The sequence below is a fragment of the Papio anubis genome, chromosome 13 (genome assembly GCF_008728515.1).
Source record: "Papio anubis isolate 15944 chromosome 13, Panubis1.0, whole genome shotgun sequence".
NCBI lineage: Eukaryota > Metazoa > Chordata > Mammalia > Primates > Cercopithecidae > Papio > Papio anubis.
The window spans coordinates 17,589,953-17,609,884 of record NC_044988.1 but is presented as its reverse complement, the minus strand read 5'-3'; the positions used below and the strand labels follow the sequence as shown (position 1 = coordinate 17,609,884).

The following is a 19,932-nucleotide window of genomic DNA, read 5'->3' as shown; positions in this document are numbered from 1 at the left end:
GTTATTTAGATCTGTGATGCTGTAATCTTAAGCTCTGTCAACTAGAGATTGGTCCTAGATGCCACCTCCCTCCCACCTAGTTGAAGTGACAGAGTCTTGCTCTGTCACCCAGGCTGGAGTGCAATGTTGGGATCTTGGCTCACTGCAACCTCTGCCTCCTGGGTTCAAGCCATCCTCCCACCTCAGCCTCCTGAGTAGCTAGGATTACAGGTGTGCCCCATCATGCCTGGCTAATATTGTGTATTTTTAATAGAGACAGGTTTTCACCATGTTGGCCAGTCTGGTCTCAAACTCCTGACCTTAAGTGATCTGCCTGCTTCGGCCTCCCAAATTGTTGGGATTACAGGCGTGAGCCACCTTGTTCGGCTGAATTGTAATCTTTGCTGGCGGAGAGTCTTGCCTCAATATTGATGGCTGCTGACAGATCATAGTGGTGGTTATTGAAGGCTGGGGTGGCTGTGGCAATGTGTTAGCGTAAGAACATCCATACTACTGTTCTTTTTGATTTTTCACCTCCTTCCGTAAATCACAAATGTTCGTAGTGCCATCTATAATGGGGAGTCCTTTCCAGGAAGTTTTCAATGTACTTTGCTCAGATCCATTAGGGGAATCACTATGACAGCTATAGCCTTACAAAAAGTATTTCTTAAATAATAAAATTTGAAAGTTGAAATTACTTCTTGATCCATGGGCTGCAGAGTAGATGTTGTGTTAGCAGGCATAAAAACAATATTAATCTCCTTGTACATCTCCATTCAAGAACTCTTGAATGACTAGGCGCAGTGTCAATGAACGGTAATATTTTGAAAGAAATCTTTCTTTTCCTGAAGTGTAGGTCTCTTCAGTAGGCTTAAAATATTCAGTAAACCATTCTGTAAGCAGATGTGCTGTCATCCTGACTTTGTTGCTCCATCTATAGAGCGAAGACGGAGTAGATTTAACATAATTCTTAAGGGCCTTAGGATTTTTGGATAGCAAATGAGCATTGGCTTCAACTTAAAGTCATCAATTGCATTAGCCCCTAACAAGAGAATCACTGTGTCCTTTGAAGCTTTGAAGCCAGGCATTGACTTCTAGCTATGAAAGTCCTAGATGACATCTTCCAATAGAAGTCTGTTTCATCTACATTGAAAGTCTGCTGTTTAGTGTAGCCACCTTCATCAATTATTTTAGCTAGATATTTTGAATAACTTGCTGCAGTTTCTACATCAGTACTTACTGCTTCACTTTGTACTTTTATGTTACGAGATGATTTCTTTCCTTAAACCTATGAACAAGCCTGTGTTAGATTCAAACTTTTCTTCTGCAGTTTCCTCACCTCTCTCAGCCTTCAAAGAATTGAAGACATTTAGGGATGTGGACTGGATTAGGCTTTGACTTAAGGGAATGTCATGGCTGGCTTGATTTTCTATCCAAACCACTAATACTTTCTCCATATCAGCAATAAGGCTATTTCACTTTCTTATCACTGCAGTAATACTTTTTTCAAGAATTTTTCTTTTGCATTCACAACTTGGCTGTTTGGTACAAGAAGCCTAGCTTTTGGCCTATTTCAACTTTTGGCATGCATTCCTCACTAAGCATAATCCTTTTGATTTAAATGAGAGACTTGAAACTTTTTCTTTCACTTGAACACTTATAGCCACCGTATGGCTATTGATTGGCCTAATTTCAATATTATTATGTTTCAAGGAATAAGAAAACCCAAGGAGAGGGGAAAAGACAGGGGAACTGCTGGTCGTGGAACAGTCAGAGCACATAAAACATTTATTAATTAAGTTGGCTATTTTATATGGATGAAGTTTGTGATGCTCCATAGCAATTACTAGGTTGGTGCAAACATAATTGTGGCTTTTGCATTTTTGGGTTCTATACTAATAAATGCTATGCAACTTTATATAAGAGACTTGAGCATCCCTGGAGTTTGGTATTCATGGGGTACTGGAACCAATTTCCCACAAATATAGAGTGGCAACTGAGTTTTGTTATGGCAGACCTATAAAAGTATTAAATATAATAGCAACATCAAAGATTACTGATACTAATCACTGTAATAGATAAAATAGTAAGGAAAAAGTTTGAAATATTGTAGCAATTATCAAAATGTGACATAGAGAAACAAAGTGAGTACATGCTATTGGAGAAATGGTACCAATAGACTTACTTGATGCAGGGTCGTCACAAATCTTCAATTAGCAAAAAATGCAATATCTGTGAAGCACAATAATGTAAAGTTTAATAAAATAAGATATGCATGTATATGTCACATTTTATTGATCCATTATTCCATAATGGGACAGTTGGTCAGTTTCCAGCTTTTAGCTATTGTGAATAATGCTTCTATGAACATTGGTTTACAAATATATGTTCAAGTCCCTGATATAAATTCTTTTGCATATATACTTGGAAGTGGAATTGCTAAATCATATGATGTATTTGATGAATTTTCATATGTTGAAACATCCTTGCATTTCAGAAATAAATCCCACTTGATCACAGGTGTATAATCATATGCTGCTGAATTCAGTTTGTTCATATTTTGTTGAAGTTTTAAACTTTTTTATGTTAATTTTCACAAGACTTATTGATCTGTATTTTTTTTGTAGCATTTTTGTCTGGCTTCAGCATCAGGATAATACTGGTCCCATAGGAAAAGCTAGAAAGTGATTTCCTGCTCTTTGAGTTTTAGAAAAGTTTGATAAAGGCTGGCTTTGAGTTACTGTGTAGCATCCTTCAATTTCAATCTGAAAGTCTCCCATTATCATTTCTTGTAAAGCAAAGCTAGTGGGAATAAACCCCTCAGCTATTGCTTGTCTGAAAATGTCTGAATTTTTCCCTCATTGTGGTGGACAGTTTTGCTGCACATAGAATTCTCAGTTTACAGTTTTGTTTTTCTTTTAGTACTTTAAATATATTAGCCCACTGACTCTGGATTTCAAAGTTTCTTCCTAATAAATTGGTTGATAATCTTACTGCTAATGATTGGCACATGATAAATCACTTCTTTATTGCTGTTTTTATGTTCCTCTCTTTTTCCTTGTTTTTATTTTTCAACAGTTTGGTAATGATGTGTTTCAGTGTGGTTTCTTTGAGTTTAGCTTGCATAGAGTTTATTGAGTTTCTTGGATTTGTAGATTCATACCTTTAATCAAATTTGGAGATTTTTAGACATTATTTCTTCAACTAATCCCTTTGCCCTTTGTTCTCTCTCTTTGCCTTCTTGAACTCTCATAATGCACGTATTGGTCCTCTTAATGGGATGCCATAGGTATCTTCAGCCTTTTTGACTTTTTTCATTCTTTTTTGTAGGCTTTCTCATCAATAGTTTCTGACAATTTATTTTGTTCCCTTGAATAGGTCATGTTTTCTTGTTTCTTTGCATGCCTTGTAATTTGTTGTAATTGTTGAAAACTGGGCATCTGAAAAACAGACACATCTTCCAGTTTTTGAAGGAAGACTCTGTCTAGGATAGTACTTCACTGATTAGCTGGATTTTCTCTGAGCCTAGGGATCAGCTAAAGGTGGAAGTTTAAGGTATTTTCTGAGTATTCATCTTTTGAGGGTCTGAAATTGGCCTTCTCAACTCTTATGCGTGACTTCTCTCAAATGTCCTAATTTTCCAAAGAGTCTTACCCTAGATTCTCGTCAGGGCCTTAGATGGTCTATTCTAAGTCTCCACCTATAATCTTTTGTCATAGACATCATCAGGTCTGAAGTCTCCCTGCAGCTTTCAAAAATGGAATCTGATACTTTTACCACCTAAGATGTGAGTTATGAGAAATAGAAACCAGGCCTTTGAGCAGCCCCTGGACAGTTTAGAATATTGCAAATAAAATCTTCTCCACTCTCTCCAGTTTGAGGGGGAGAACTGGTAACTGGGCTGCTACCTCTTCTAGGCCAAGACCATGAAACAAAGAAGGGAGATGGGAATTTGGGCAAAGGCACGTGAAAACACCATGAAATATCCTACCATATGAAGGTGGCTTTTTCCTGATTGAGCAAACATTCATTTGCTGTAAATCTTTGACTTTTTTTCAGAGCTTCTATAAGGTTAGTTTAGCCAGTTTCTGGTTCTTTCTTGGTGTTTTTGGTGTTTTCAGAGCTTAGAGATTCCCAGTCTGCCATTTTGCTAATGTCACTCTTGTCAGTCTTTTCGTTGAAACTTTTAATGAGTTCTCCTCACTCATTGATAACAGGACAGGGGCCATTCATTCTAAAGCACCACCTATATATATTTCGCCAGTCCTCAATGCTATTATTTTCCATCCACATCCTATAGCCAGTTTCTACCATTCCACCAAAAATTACTGTCAAAAGCAACTTAATGACAGAGAAAGGACTTGGGGTTTTGAGATCATCAGAACTTGGTTAAAATTCTGGCCCACGATTACTTGTTTTTGTATCTTGGACAACCATCATAAACTCTGCAAGTCTCAGTATAGTGAGTTATGTCATTACATTACCTGTAATATAATCACTTTGCAAATTTGATTTTAAATCAAGACTAGGTTTGTGACTACCCCAACCCCCACCAATAACTCAAAATCCATCTCTCCCTTTTTTTTTCACATGGTTTATCCTATGGAAATCCAGTAAGAACTTTTATGTCTCTTTCAAATCGCTGTAGCACTTGTTATCTATATCATTTATATGTCAGTTGCCACTCTGTGACTGGAAATACAATTTTTCTCTTTGCTTGTGCCTTGGATCTTTCTTAATAATGTGATCATTTGGAAATAAAGTCATGTCTCTATCTGTTAACTTATCTGTTGCATATTTATTGACTGTTTCATAGATATTGTGTTAGGTTCTGGTTACAGATGCTAGTGAAATATAGTTCTACCTGAGAAGCTTACAGTCTGCAGAAAAATAGAAAAAATCCAACAGCCTATGCCTCAAATACCTTTGCATTTCCTGGAGAGAACACAATTAGTAGGTACAATAAATTAATGTGTTATAGGTAAACATATAAATACTTATTTGGCATCAAAACCCAGTTAACTACTTTTCTATTTTGAAATAGAAAACTTCTCTTTTCTCCTTGGTTTGCTCCTTGCTATGTGGGATAAACTTAAGCTAGCAAGGAGCAAACCTCAACCGGTTCAGAACTTTAGTTCAGAGAAGCATTGAGAAGTTATTATCTGACACTTATACAACATGCTTGACATGAAAATAGAGCTGGAAATCTCACAAAGTTAGGGATCTTTCAGGAATTTCAATACTTTCTGCTGTTGGTTGGAAAGTCTATAATAATAGCCTCCTTTAAAACGCAGTTAAATATTCAACAACCTATGCGTTGGCTAAGTGAGCTCAAGAAGGCAAAGAAACTTGTGTTTTAGTTCCATTTACTGTGGAGCCTCTGGTCAAATTATTCAATTCTGCTATATCTCTGTCAGCTTATCGTCTATCAAATGGAGGAAGCTCTAAAAACATAGTGAGAGATGCTGCACAGCTTTATGTGTAATTGTGTTCATTTATCTTAGAATACCAAGGACATATAAACTATTACTGCAGACAACTCAAATGTTATTTGGGGTCATCTAGTAGACTCTGTGGAAACAAAAGTAAAGAGGCCCCAGAATAACTGACTTTTCCAAGGGGCCACAATTATTTTCTGGCCAACTTGGGACAAAAACTTAGACCTCCTCAATTCCACACAATTGTTCTTTCATTGGGCCCTGAACATAGATGCATAAACAGAAAATAAAATCCTTCTGTCCTATGTAATTGGTACAGGGCTTGGCAATATTGAAATTGCCACACTGAGTAGTAAGAGGAATTTGGAAAATTCTGAAAACAAAGTAGGATACAGACCTCTGATACTGTAGATGAGCAGAACTGGTAAATAAAGGTGTATGAGGACTGTAGTTTCTAATAGGGTAGTTGAATTGTTGTCTTCTGGTACCTTGAAGGCTCCACCCCAACTTACAACTCTAAAACAAAATAAAATTTTCAACTAGATCACATTGAATTCTACACACATTCATGCAGACATGCATACATCTACATACACTGATGTAAATCAATAAAATATCCCATGTATCATTTAAGTTATCATTTACTTTTCTTCATTTTTAATTTCTACTTCCTTCTTTCCAAACATAGAACAGGGACTGAATATAGGTATATGGAAGGCTACAGAGATGAAATAAGCTCACTTCATTTACTATGAAAATTAATAACCTAACAACCTCTTTGTAGCTGAAAGTGTCCAGACCAACTATCTTTGCTTTATAGGCAAGACTTCTGGAAAAATTAAGGTGACAAACTCTTAATCACCCAATATCTCTTATCTGTTTCAATAAGTACATTTATATGAGAATTCTTCTAGAGACAGAGAAGGGCAGCCTGACTAAATATCAACATGACCATAATGTGGATATGATGGGCTCAAGTTGTGTTACAAGGGATGGAGCCTATTTCCCATTACTAATTAATATAGTACAGCATTTAATATTCTCTTTGTTTTCTGCTAAATCATTTTTTCCGTTCATTAACATGGATGGGCTATAATTGAATCTGTAGTGTATGTATTGTCGAAACCTGGATAAATCTTTGTGGCTTACCAGGATCACTTTTATAAGTCGCAAGTTTCTAGGGAAGATCTGCTGAAAAACTCTCAGTCTAGTATTACATTTATAACAAAATTGTAATGTAGCCTTGAGCAAGTTAAGCTCATCTGTAAAAGAAAGATACTTACACGGTAGATAAATTGGGTCATTTACAGGAAAATTTGAATTCTTGTATTCTGATTCTTTCTCAGCAACTTTCTAAAGCTGATAGTAAGTCCAGGGGCTTCGAAACTGAGCTCCATTACACAAGAGAGGCTCTGAAAGAAAAGGCTTTGGTTTTTGAACATGTACGTACAAAGAGAGGTAAACCAAACACAGTGTCAAATGAAGGACACTGAAAAAATGTACAAAAATGGAAGTAGAAAAACGCATAGAAAAGCAAATAAAATTATGTCAAGTACAAAGACAAAATATGTTACTTCAACAGTAACTGAATGATGCTCACAACAAAGCTGACAATCAAGAAAAAACGATAATTGATATTCAAGCCAAATGTGTTGCTAGAGTACAAAACCTTCAAACTGAGTGCAGAAAGCACCATCTTTTGCTAGGAGAAGACTATAAGAAGTTGATCAATGAATTTAATCATTTGAAAGACAAACAATGTCAATATGAAAGATAGAAAGCAGAAAGAGTAGTTGTGAGACAACTTCAACAAAAACGGGATGATGTCCTAAACAAACAACAACAAAAGCTTTGCTGGATGCTTCATTGCGTCACTGCATCCATTTGGAATGTGAGATGCAGGATTCAAGGGAGAAATTAGGCCTAATGAGAAGTCAATTTCAAGAAATACAGGATCAACTTACAGCGACTATAAGATGTACCATGGAGACGCAAGGCCATGTACAAAAACTTGAAGTAGAAAATTCCATGTTAAGAAATACAATTAAAAAGCAAGATGACCAAATTGAGCGGATTCAGAAAATCCTGCAAAGTTCAAGTTTGATGCAGCAGGTATTGCAGGAAAATGAAACTACAGAAGTAGATGAAGCTTCTTCTGAATTTAAATCTGGATCTTCTATAGCAGGGGTCCCCAACCCACAGGCCACGGACAAGTCCATGACCTGTTAGGAACCAGGCTACACAACAGGAGAGTTATTGTGGATCTTCTACATCATCTGCATGCCATGTGAATCTTACAACCAGTTTTCAATTTCTACAAAAAAAAAAAAAAAAAAAAAAAAAAGCCTGCTTGGCTGGGAATGGAAATTGCTTTATATCTATAGATGAATATGGAAAAGAATTAACATCATAACAATGTTGAGTCTCTCAACCTATGAACAAGATATTTACTTAGGTCTTCTTTAATTTTTCTTAGCAGTGCTTTTTAGTTATCAGTGTACAGATGTTCCACATAGTTTGTCAGGTTTATTCCCAATAATTTTATATTTTAATGAAAATAGTATTATTTATTTATTTTTTTTGAGACGGAGTCTTGCTCTGTCGCCCAGGCTGTGGTGCAGTGGCCGGATCTCGGCTCACTGCAAGCTCCGCCTCCCGGGTTCACGCCATTCTCCTGCCTTAGCCTCCCAAGTAGCTGGGACTACAGGCGCCTGCCACCTCGCCCAGCTAGTTTTTTGTATTTTTTAGTAGAGACGGGGTTTCACCATATTAGCCAGGATGGTCTCGATCTCCTGACCTCATGATCCGCCCATCTCGGCCTCCCAAAGTGCTGGGATAACAGGCTTGAGCCACCGTGCCTGGCCAGAAAATATTATTATTTTTAAAATTCCAATTCCTAATTGTTTACTTCTAACATATAGAAACACAATTGATTTTTGTATATCGATTATACATCCTGCAGTGTTGCAAAACTCACTGGTTGGTTTCTGTAACTTGGTAATGGATTTGGTTTTCTACATAGATGATAATATCTGTGAATAGACAGTTTTACTTATTTATTTTCAATCTAAAGGCATTTTATTATCCTCCTTCCCTCCCTCTTTCTCCCCACTCCCAATTAAAAAATGATTGCAGTGGTTAGAATTTCTAGTACAATATTGAATAGGAGTGGTAAGAGCTGACATCTCTGTCTTATACTCACCCTTAAAGGAAAGCATTCAGTCTTTCATCATTACATAGGATGTTAGCAGTAGATATTTTAAAGATGCCCTTCAACAGGTTGAGGAAATTCTCTTGTATCCCTAGTTTGCTAAGATTATTTTTTAAATAAAGAATGGTTGTTCAATTTTCAAAAACAAAACAAAACAAACAAAAAAAGAAAGATACTTATACTTGCTGTCTCTACCTCAAGGGGCTCTTATAATAAACTCAATAGATGTGTATATGCCTGCATATATTTCCAATATTTACAAGCACTTAAAATGAATTCTATAGAATGCACTATAAAAAATGGTGATGTGTCTCCCTCAAATAATTCCAAACTCCATTAAAATTACCTAAATGAACAAAACCCTATATATTTACATACATAGAAGAGAACTCCAAACACTGCTTCTTGCAGTACCCTGTCCCAACCATGCTACCTTCTTCTTCACACTAGTCCTCAATTCAGACACTATGGGGATTCATTCACTAATCCATGCACACATTTATTCATTCAATAATTTATTAATCCCCTACCAAATGCCGGGTACTGTCCTTTGGTATGTTTCACAGGTATGTTGAGGAAATACAGCCAGAACCAAAAAAAGATAAATATCCTCACTTTGTAGTTGGAGGGGGACACAAAAGTAAACAAACGAACAATCTTATAAACATAGGCATAAATATATGAATAAAAATAGATGGGTAAAATAAATAGTACATCAGATAATTGCTACAGAGAAATAGAAAACTGGGACAGGAGATAAAGAGTGTTAGATGGTGGAGGGAGGTTGCAATTTGAAATTATGGGGGAGGTGAAATTTAAGAAGGAACCTGAGGGTGTTCCAGGAAACAGCAATGGGCTTATCTGTGAAATGCGCGTTACAGGCAGGGCGAACAGCCAAATGGGAAGGCAATGAGGCAAGAGTGTCCCCGAGTATTTAGGGAACAGAAAGGGCATCAGTGTGTGAGGGAGAGAGGGATCAGAGTGGAGAGGAGAAGGAAATGATGTCAGCAAGGAAACGGAGAGCATGGGTTGCTAGGGGTTTAGAGGCATCTAGAGGACTTTGGCTTTTGCTTTGAGCAAGCCGTTATAGAGGTTTGAGTGATACAATCTGATTTAGGTTTTAACAGGATATCTCTGGATGCAATGTTGATTAAAAATTGTAGAAAAGTTTAAAAAAAAGATCAGGGAGATCAATTCCTTTACAGAAGTGATTTACTCAAAGATTTGCTTTCTACTCAGTAAAGAAATACATCAGTGATGGGCAAAAAATGGCCCATAGATCTTTTTGTATGACCTGTGAGCTAAGAATGATTCTTACATTTTGAAAGGTTGTCGAAGAAAAATAAAAAGGAGGAGGAGGGGAACTTCAGAAACTGTATACAGCCTACAAAGCCTAAAATATTTAAAGTCTGGAAAATATTTGCTAAATCTTCAAGTAAAGGATATAACTGGATGTAGGTCCTCAATAAAATTGGAAAGAGGAATACATGAGAAAATAGTTGCTAAAAACATTGTGAAGTGATAGGTGTCAAGAAACGTCTATGGTTTCATTCCCAACCTTCACAATGTCATACATTTCCATTGAGATATTGAAAAATATGGTTGGTTTGTAAAAGAATAAACAAAAAGGCACTGTGTCACCTAGACAATATCATACATAAAATTGATACAGTAATAACAAAAATAATAACACAAAGCATTTTTATGGAACTTAAAATTTTACAAAGCATTTTCATGTTAATTATCTCATTTCACCTTCAAATCAACTCCTTGGGATAGGTATAATTTCCTTATTAGAAATTACTGTATCTTGTAACCAAAACAGTAGGGTACTGGTACCAAAACAGAAATATAGACCAATGGAACAGAACAGAGCCCTCAGAAATAATACCACACATCTACAACCATCTGATTTTTGACAAACCTGACAAAAACAAGAAATGGGGAAAGGATTCCCTATTTAATAAATGGTGCCGGGAAAACTGGCTAGCCATATGTAGAAAGCTGAAAGTGGATCCCTTCCTTACACCTTATACAAAAATTAATTCAAGATGGATTAAAGACTTAAATGTCAGACCTAAAACCATAAAAAACCTAGAAGAAAACCTAGGCAATACCATTCAGGACATAGGCATGGGCTTCATGTCTAAAACATGGGCTTCATGTCTAAAACACCAAAAGCAATGGCAACAAAAGCCAAAATTAACAAATGGGATCTAATAAAATAAAGAGCTTCTGCACAGCAAAAGAAACTACCATCAGAGTGAACAGGCAACCTACAGAATGGGAGAAAATTTTTGCAATCTACCCATCTGACAAAGGGCTAACATCAAGAATCTACAAAGAACTTAAACAAATTTACAAGAAAAAATCAAACAACCCCATCAAAAAGTGGATGAAGGATATGAACAGACACTTCTCAAAAGAAGACATTTATGCGGCCAACAGACACATGAAAAAACGCTCATCATCACTGGCCATCAGAGAAGTGCAAATCAAAACCACAATGAGATACCATCTTATACCAATTAGAATGGTGATCATTAAAAAGTCAGGAAACAGGTGCTGGAGAGGATGTGGAGAAACAGGAACACTTTTACACTGTTGCTGGGACTATAAACTACTTCAACCATTGTGGAAGACAGTGTGGCAATTCGTCAAGGATCTAGAACTAGAAACACAATTTGACCCAGCCATCCCATTACTGGGTATATACCCAAAGGATTATAAATCATGCTGCTATAAAGACACATGCACACATATGTTTATTGCTGCACTATTCACGATTGCAAAGTATTGGAACCAACCCAAATGTCCATCAATGATAGACTAGATTAAGAAAATGTGTCGGGCCGGGCGCGGTGGCTCAAGCCTGTAATCCCAGCACTTTGGGAGGCCGAGACGGGCGGATCACGAGGTCAGGAGATCGAGACCATCCTGGCTAACACGGTGAAACCCCGTCTCTACTAAAAACTACAAAAAAAACTAGCCGGGCGAGGTGGCGGGCGCCTGTAGTCCCAGCTACTCGGGAGGCTGAGGCAGGAGAATGGCGTGAACCCGGGAGGCGGAGCTTGCAGTGAGCTGAGATCCGGCCACTGCACTCCAGCCTGGGCGACAGAGCGAGACTCCCTCTCAAAAAAAAAAAAAAAAAAAAAAAAAAGAAAATGTGTCACAAATACACCATGGAATACTATGCAGCCATAAAAAAGGATGAGTTTATGTCTTTTGTAGGGACATGGATGAAACTGGAAACCATCATTCTGAGCAAACTGTCACAAGGACAGAAAACCAAACACCACATGTTCTCACTCATAGGTGGGAATTGAACGATGAGAACACTTGGACACAGGAAGGGGAACATCACACACCGGGGCCTGTTGTGGGGTGGGGGGAGTGGGGAGAGATAGCATTAGGAGATACACCTAGTGTAAATGATGAGGTAATGGATGCAGCACACCAACATGGCACATGTATACATATGTAACAAAACCGCATGTTGTGCACATGTATCTTAGAACTTAAAGTATAATGATAATAATAATAAGAAATTACTGTATCCTAAATCCTTAGTGATTGATTGCTCCAAAAAAGTTGAAATCATAAATGCTACATCTGTTAACACAGGTTAGTTTTCTCCTGTGAGAACGCTGGATACTAACATCAGCAGGCATTTGTAGTAAAAAAGGATAGACCATGAACACATATTAGCCTTGTGTTCCTCCTGAAAATATGAGATACCAAAATTAGTAGACCAATAAAAGTCAAGAGATTGTGGAAGTCATCAACCATAGAAAGGTTTTGTTACATGTCTGGAAAACAAAAAGCGAACTGGAGGGGTAATTAATAAAACAATCAAGAAGAGTATCTTAAGAAGCAACAGCACAAAGCCAGTCTGTTTTTGCTGAACCTTGCGTATAGTCAAAGGCAGAAGTGTGTGAAGAAAGTGAACCTGAAAGATCCAATCCTGGACCCTGATCGGCTACCTGGGCCTAAATCTAAAATACATCCAAGCAGCCATTGGCTGACTAGAGGTCACACAGGTACTTTAAATTCCCTCAAAATCCACACCATTTTTAACTTTGGAACTTTCAGAGCTCACCTGAACCAACCAATTAGAGCTTGCCTGCCTAAGCCAATCAGGGCTCAGCTGTATGAATCAGGCAGGAGTTGTCTGCATCAGCTAATTAGAGTTCAGTTACATCAAACTATTGCAACTCAGCTGTGTTGATCAATTTGAATTAAGCGTTTCTAACCTTTCATTTGTGTAAATGGACCTGAATGGGAACCTAGACAGAAAATTTCTGCTCTAAAACTCAAGCCTTCCTTGTAGGTTGAACCGTGCAGCCTAATATAAAACCCACCAAGAGAATTACATGGGGCTATAGAAGCAAAGTCAAAAGATTATATTCTCATGCCTGTAATCCCAGCACTTTGGGAGTCTGAGGTAGGTGGATCATGAGGTCAGGAGTTCGAGACCAGCCTGGCCAACATAGTGACACCCCATCTCTACTAAAAATACAAAAAATTAGTCGGGCATGGTGGCAGGCACCTGTAATCCCAGCTACTTGGGAGGCTGAGACGGGAGAATGGCTTGAACCTGGGAGGAGGCAGTTGCAGTGAGCCGAGATCACGCCATTGCACTCCAGCCTGGCTGGGTGACACAGTGAGACTCTGTTTTTTTTTTTTTTAAAAAAGATTCTACTCAGCATTCTCTACAGTCACACCCCCTAGACCCTAGGAAGAGGGGTGAGGGTAGAAAGGGAAAAATAAATAAATAAAAAACCAATAATACTATTATTATAGGGAAAGAAAGAAGAAAAAGAAGAAATACAACTTGCATGGAAATAATTACAAAAGTTAGAAGTGCCAGTGTCTCCAGATGAGAAGAAACCCAGTCAAATGATTTTGGAACCATGAAAAATCTGAATGTAGTGACACTACCAAAGGATTGCACTAGCTATCCATCAGTGGATGGAGATTTAGTTAGGTTTGATTCTTAACCAAAATGGAAACTCAGAATTAACAGGTGAATAATTCAAAGCATGGATTGCAAGGAAGCTCAATGAGATCCAAGACAAAGTTGGAAATCAACACAAAGAAACTGCTAAAGCAATCCGGGAAATGAAGAAAGAGATAAACATCTTAAGAAAAGGCCAGAGCTTCTGAAATTGAAAATTTTACTTAAGGAATTTCAAAGTACAATAGAAAACTTTATCAATAGACAGGATCAAGCAGAAGAAAAAATTTTAGAGCTTGATAACCAGTTTTTGAACTAACCTAGTCTGACAAAAATAAAGAAAAAATAATGTAAAAAGATGAACAAAGTCTTCAACGAATATGGGATAATGTAAAGGAACCAGACCTATGAATTATTGGTATTCCTAAGAGAAGAGAAAAAGCAAATAACTTGGGAAATATATTTGAGGGAATAATTGAAGAAGACTTACCTAATCTTTCTAGGGAGATCAGCGTGCACATATAAAAAGTCCTGAGAATACCTGTAAGTCACTATACCAAATGAACATCACCAAGGCATATGGTCACCAAACTATCCAATGTCAACGCTAAAGGAAAATCTTAAAGGCAGGTAGAGAAAAAGGGCAGATCATGAAGAAAGGCAACCCCATCATTTTAACAGCAAACTTCTCAGCAGAAACCTTACAAGCCAGGAGAGATTTGGGGCCTATTTTCACTATTCTTAAAGAGAAGAAATTCTAGCCAAGAATTTCATATCCTGTCAAACTATCCTTCATAAGCAAAAGAGAAATAAAATCTTTTCCAGAAATGCAAGTGCTAAGGGAATTTGTTACCATCAGACCTGGCTTACAAGAGATCCTTAAGGAAGTTCTAAACATGGTAATGAAAACACAATACCTGCTACCACACAGACATACTTAAGTACATAGCCCTCAGACCCTATAAAGCAAAAACCTCATAGAAATTATAAAGCAAACAGCTAACAACTTCACAATAGGATGAAAACCTCACATATCAATATTAACCTTTAATATAAATGGGCTCAATGCCCCAGTTAAAACGCATAGAGTGGCAAGTTGGATAAGAAAGTAAGACCCATCCATCTGCTACCTTTAAGAGACCCATCTCAAACATAATGACACCCATAGGTTTAAAGTAAAGAGTTAAAGAAAGATTTAACACACAAATAGAAAACAAAAAATAGCAGGGGTTGCTATTCTCATATCAGTAAAAGAGACTTTAAACCAACAATAGTAAAAAAAAAAAAAAAAAAAAAAAAGACAACAGCATTACATAATGATAAAGGGTTCAGCTCAACAAAAGACTTAAATATCTTAAATATATTTGTACCCAACATTAGAGCACTAAGATTCATAAAACAAGTACTTCTTGATCTACTAAAAGCCTTAGACAGCCACACAATAATAGTGGGGGACATCAATACCCCACTAAAAGCATTAGACAGTTATCATCAAAGTAGAAAACTAACAAAGAAATTCTGGACATAAGCTTGACACTTGATGAATTGGACTTAATAGACATCTACAGAATAGTCATCAACAACAAAATACACATTCTTCTCATCTGCACGCAGAACATAATCCAAGATTGACCACACACTTAGTCATAAAGCAAGTTTCAATAAATTCCAAACAACTGAATTCATACCAACCATACTCTTGGACCAAAGTGGAATAAAAATAAAATCAATTCTAAGAAGATCTCTCAAAACTACACAATTACATGGACATTCAACAACTTCTTCCTGAATGACTTTTGGGTAAACAACAAAATCAAAGCAGAAATAAAAAAAATTACTGAAAGAAATGAAAACAGAGATACAACATACCAAAATCTCTCAGATATAGCAAAAACAATGTTAAGAGGAAAGTTTATAGGTCTAACTTAAATACTTAGATGTCAAATTAATAATCTACTACCACACCTAGAGCAACTAGAAAACAGAACAAATGAATCCCAAAGCTAGTAGAAGAAAAAAATTCACTAAAATCAGAGCTTAATTATACATAATTGAAATAAACTATTCTAAAATTTATATGGAACCAAAAAAGAGCCAGAATATCCAAAGCAATTCTAATAAAAACCAAAACAGTCCAGAGACATCAAATTCCCCAACTTCAAACTATATGATAAGGCTACGGTAACCAAAACAATATGGTAGTGGCACAAAAACAGACACATAGACCAGTGGAAAAGAGCGAAGAACCTAGAAATAAAGCTGCACACCTACAGCCATCAGAAATAAGCAATGGAGAAAGGACTCCCTATTCAATAAATGGTGCTGGGATAGCTGTCTCACCACATGCAGAAGAATAAAACTGGACAAAATTAACTCCAGATGGACTAAAGATTTAACTATGAGACCTCAAGCTACACGAATCCTAGAAGAAAGCATAGGAAACACAATTCCAAACATGGGCCTTGGAAAAGAATTTATGACTAAGTCCCCAAAAGCAATGGCAACAAAAACAAAAATTGACAAGTGGGACCTAATTAAACTAAAAAGCTTCTGCTCAGCTCAACAGACTCAACAGGCAACTTATAAAATAAAAGAAAATGTTCACAAACTATGCATCTGACAAAGTTCTAATATCCAGATTTTATAAGGAACTTAAACTATTGAACAAGTAAAAAACAACCCCATAAAAATTAGCAAAAGACATGAACAGACACTTATCAAAAGAAGACATACAAGGAACCAACATACATGAAAAAAATGCTCATCATCATTAATCATCAGAGAAATGCAGATTAAAAACATAATGAGATAGCATCTCACACCAGTCAGAATGACTATTACTAAACAGTAAAAAAAAAAAAAAAAAAATGACAGATGTTGGTGAGGCTGGGGAGAAAATAGAACACTTATACAGTGTTGGTGGGAATGTAACTTTGTTCAGCCACTGTGGGAAACAGTTTGGAGATTTCTCAGAGAACATCCAACAGAACAACCCAGCAATCCCATTACTGGGAACATATCCAAAAGAAAACAAATCATTCTACCAAAAAGACATATGCCCTCACATGTTTATCTCAGTGCTACTCACCATAACAAAGTCATGGAATCAACCTAGGTGCCCATCAGTGGTGGAGTGAATAAAGAAAATGTGGTACATGTACACTATGGAACAATATGCAACCATAAGAAAGAAATAGAAATCATGTCCTTTTTCAGTAACATGGATTCAGCTGGAGGCCATTATCCTAAGCAAATTAATGCAGGAACAGAAAAACTAAATACTACATGTTCTCACTTATAAGTGGGAGCTAGACCTCAGGTACTCCTAGACATAAAGAAGGCAACAAATAGACACTGGGGACTACTGGAGGGGTGACGGATGGAGGATGGGCAAGACTTTAAAAACTGTTAGGTACTATGCTCGGTACCTGGGTGATGAGATCATTTGTACCCCAAACCTCAGCATCACACAATATACCCAGGTAGCAAACCTGCACGTGTGCCTCCGAAATCTAACATAAAAAGATAAAAGCAACACCAAACCTGAAACTCATCGTAGTCCTTCTCTTTGTTGTCTGGAACACTCCTTTGTTTTGTACAGGAGGCTATAGTTTCCAAACTATTCATTGGAATAAAGTCTCTTGCCCCCAGATTCCTTGTTCAGAGAACTTTTGTTCATAGGAGAGGAATGTGTAGTGACTGACAGCAAGGAGGCAAAAGGTATTTTAGAGGAAAAAAGTTTATTTAATGAACTCCATAGGTCAGTAAAGTCCAGAGGACTCAGTATGTCCCCATGTTGACTCTATATGACTTACAATGGATTGTTGGTGATCAAGACAAGAAAAGGGCAAGTAAGAGTGTCAACCACAGTTTGCCAGCTATGGTTTATTGTCACTACCACAACTCCATCCCAAACTGGCCAACCCCAGGTTCATTTTTTATGATTGAAAATTGTTCCTTTTTTCCCTCAAAAAAAGAAAGAGGTGATTTTTTTGCGGAACATCCTTGTCCAAATTTCCTTGTATTGTCCTGAAGTCCAAATATGCATTATATGTTTAATAATGTTTTTTCTTTTTGGAGGAAAAAACTGAAAATAATATGATAGTAATTTATTATTTGTAAGTAAGTCTGACATATGATTATCGTTCTTCATAGTTCCTCTAGGAAATCTTTGTCCAAAATTTGAACCAGTTTGTTTTGTTCCAGAAAACAAAATCAAGAGATTATTCCTAATTGAACTCTCTCCAAATGATAGCAAGGAATTATGGTTAAATGCCATAACTGTAATCCATTTATGCCCTGGTTAGAAAGGGCTTATAATATTTCTTCTCTTTTCAAACAGAATTTGGGACTGAGCAAAACATTTTGAGTTCTACCAACCACAGCCTTGTTGGGAATAGAACTCCAAATTTGCTCTGACATGCTATAAAAGGAGTCTTATGAGGAGAGGGCTAAAACCAATTTTATAGTATGTTAATTATGTCCAATGTTATTTTAAATAGATGTTTTAAAATGTAACATTCTATGAAAAATTTTTAGAGAGCTCTGTTCTTGGTTCTGAAACTTCTGCATGTCATATATCTCATACACCACATCAGCCCTAAGAGAGAAAAACACATCACTGAAATAAGCCTGAGAAATAAGATTTGAACTAGACAAATTCCTGTAGGATTTTCAGATCTTTCTTGTCATGCTGAAGCTTCTAGCTCCTAGGACAGTCACACACATTTCTCTTGTCCTGACACTGAAGATCATGTCTCCTCTCTTGGGAATAAGAAGGTTTAGAGTGATACTTAGGTGACAATAACGTGTGATGAAGAGTAGGTCCAGCTGGCATGCTCACAATGACCAAATTGTATTGATCATATTTTAATTCAATACATTACTCCAATATTAACTGGCAAGTAAATGATATAGTTGCTTTCTAGACATATTGCAGGAAGACCAGAAAACATGGATTCTTTATTTATTTTATTTTATTATTGTTTAAGTTCTAGGGTGCATGTGCACAACGTACAGGTTTGTTACATAGGTATACACGTGCCATGTTGGTTTGCTGCACCCATCGACTCATCGTTTACATTAGGTATTTCTCCTAATGCTATCCTTCCCCCAACCCCCCACCCGCCGACAGGCCCCGGTGTGTGATGTTCCCCGCCCTGTGTCCAACTGTTCTCACTGGAGAACATGGATTCTTATCCATAAGAAATAATCCACTGGTGAATTTCTTTCTGGATAGACCATAATGGATCTAGAACATAATCTTCATATACTTAGATACTTCACACAGGACCAAAAAGATCATCTGGGCTGCAAGGCTCCATTAGAAGAGAAATGTGGCATGACCCCGTGTGACAACTGCTGGTCCCTGCCCTACATTTTCTTAGCGGACTGGAGCCCAGTGTGGGCCAGGGTCAACTTATGAGTTGAGGTAAAGGCCTCATCCTGGGAGTGTATGTGCTTATTACATATATGCCACCATGCAAAGTACCCAGAGAAAATACATGTCAATTGCCCATCTCGAGCGAGTTGTGCTCGCTTCTTTTTACAAATTTGCTACAACACTCCTTCGTTTTGTACTGGATGTTGCTAAAACAACATTTGGGCCTGAGACTCTTCTCCAGGTCATTCAGGTGGCAGTGGCCCAGCCAGGCTGTGAACCCGGGCTGTGTGATTCCACAGCTCAGCTCTGGCCCGTGTGACTCCTTATCGTGGAGACATGGTGTTTTCTCAATCTTTCCTGTAGCCGGATGGAGGTTCGTCTCCTCTGCTTCTGTCCTTCGCTCGAGATGAGCAATTTACTTCACACGTTTCTTCCCTGGTCTCGCTGCAGGCTCCCGGGCCAGCGCGCGCCCCTCACCCTCAAGGCCTCTGCGCCTGCCTGGGACACCCAGGCCTTTTCTGCCTGTTCAACCCGCGGCGGCCTCCTAGGCCCTCCTCTCCAGGCAGCTTGTGTGGCACCCCTTGTCCTCTCCCGCATGACAAGGGTGACCCTGTGGGGTTCCTGCAGGCTGTGACCTCTGAGCCGCCTGCTAGGAACTCCCGGAGGCTGCTGCACCCTCCTGGCCGCAAGATTGCTTCCTGGCTGCCTTCACCACCTGAGCAGGTCCCAGCCAGGCTCCCGAAGGAGACCGAGGGAAGGGCCAAAGAGGAGCCCAGAACAGTGACGCAGGAGCATCACGTAGAGACCCAGGGGCAGGATGACAAGAAAAGGGCCCCTATAACCACGGCAGTGAGACGTCATCCACAACTAGGGACCTGGAGACCCAGGGAGACCTCACATCTTTCGGGTGCAGGCCAGGGCCTCTGCAGGGAAATGCCCACCTCTACTTGTCAGAAAACCACTT

The 19,932-nt window shown here is 38.0% G+C and overlaps 1 pseudogene; it reads left to right on the top strand.

The window, feature by feature from the left end:
- Positions 1–1,122: 1,122 nt before the first annotated feature.
- Positions 1,123–7,761, top strand: LOC110741453 (annotated as a pseudogene).
- Positions 7,762–19,932: the final 12,171 nt, after the last annotated feature.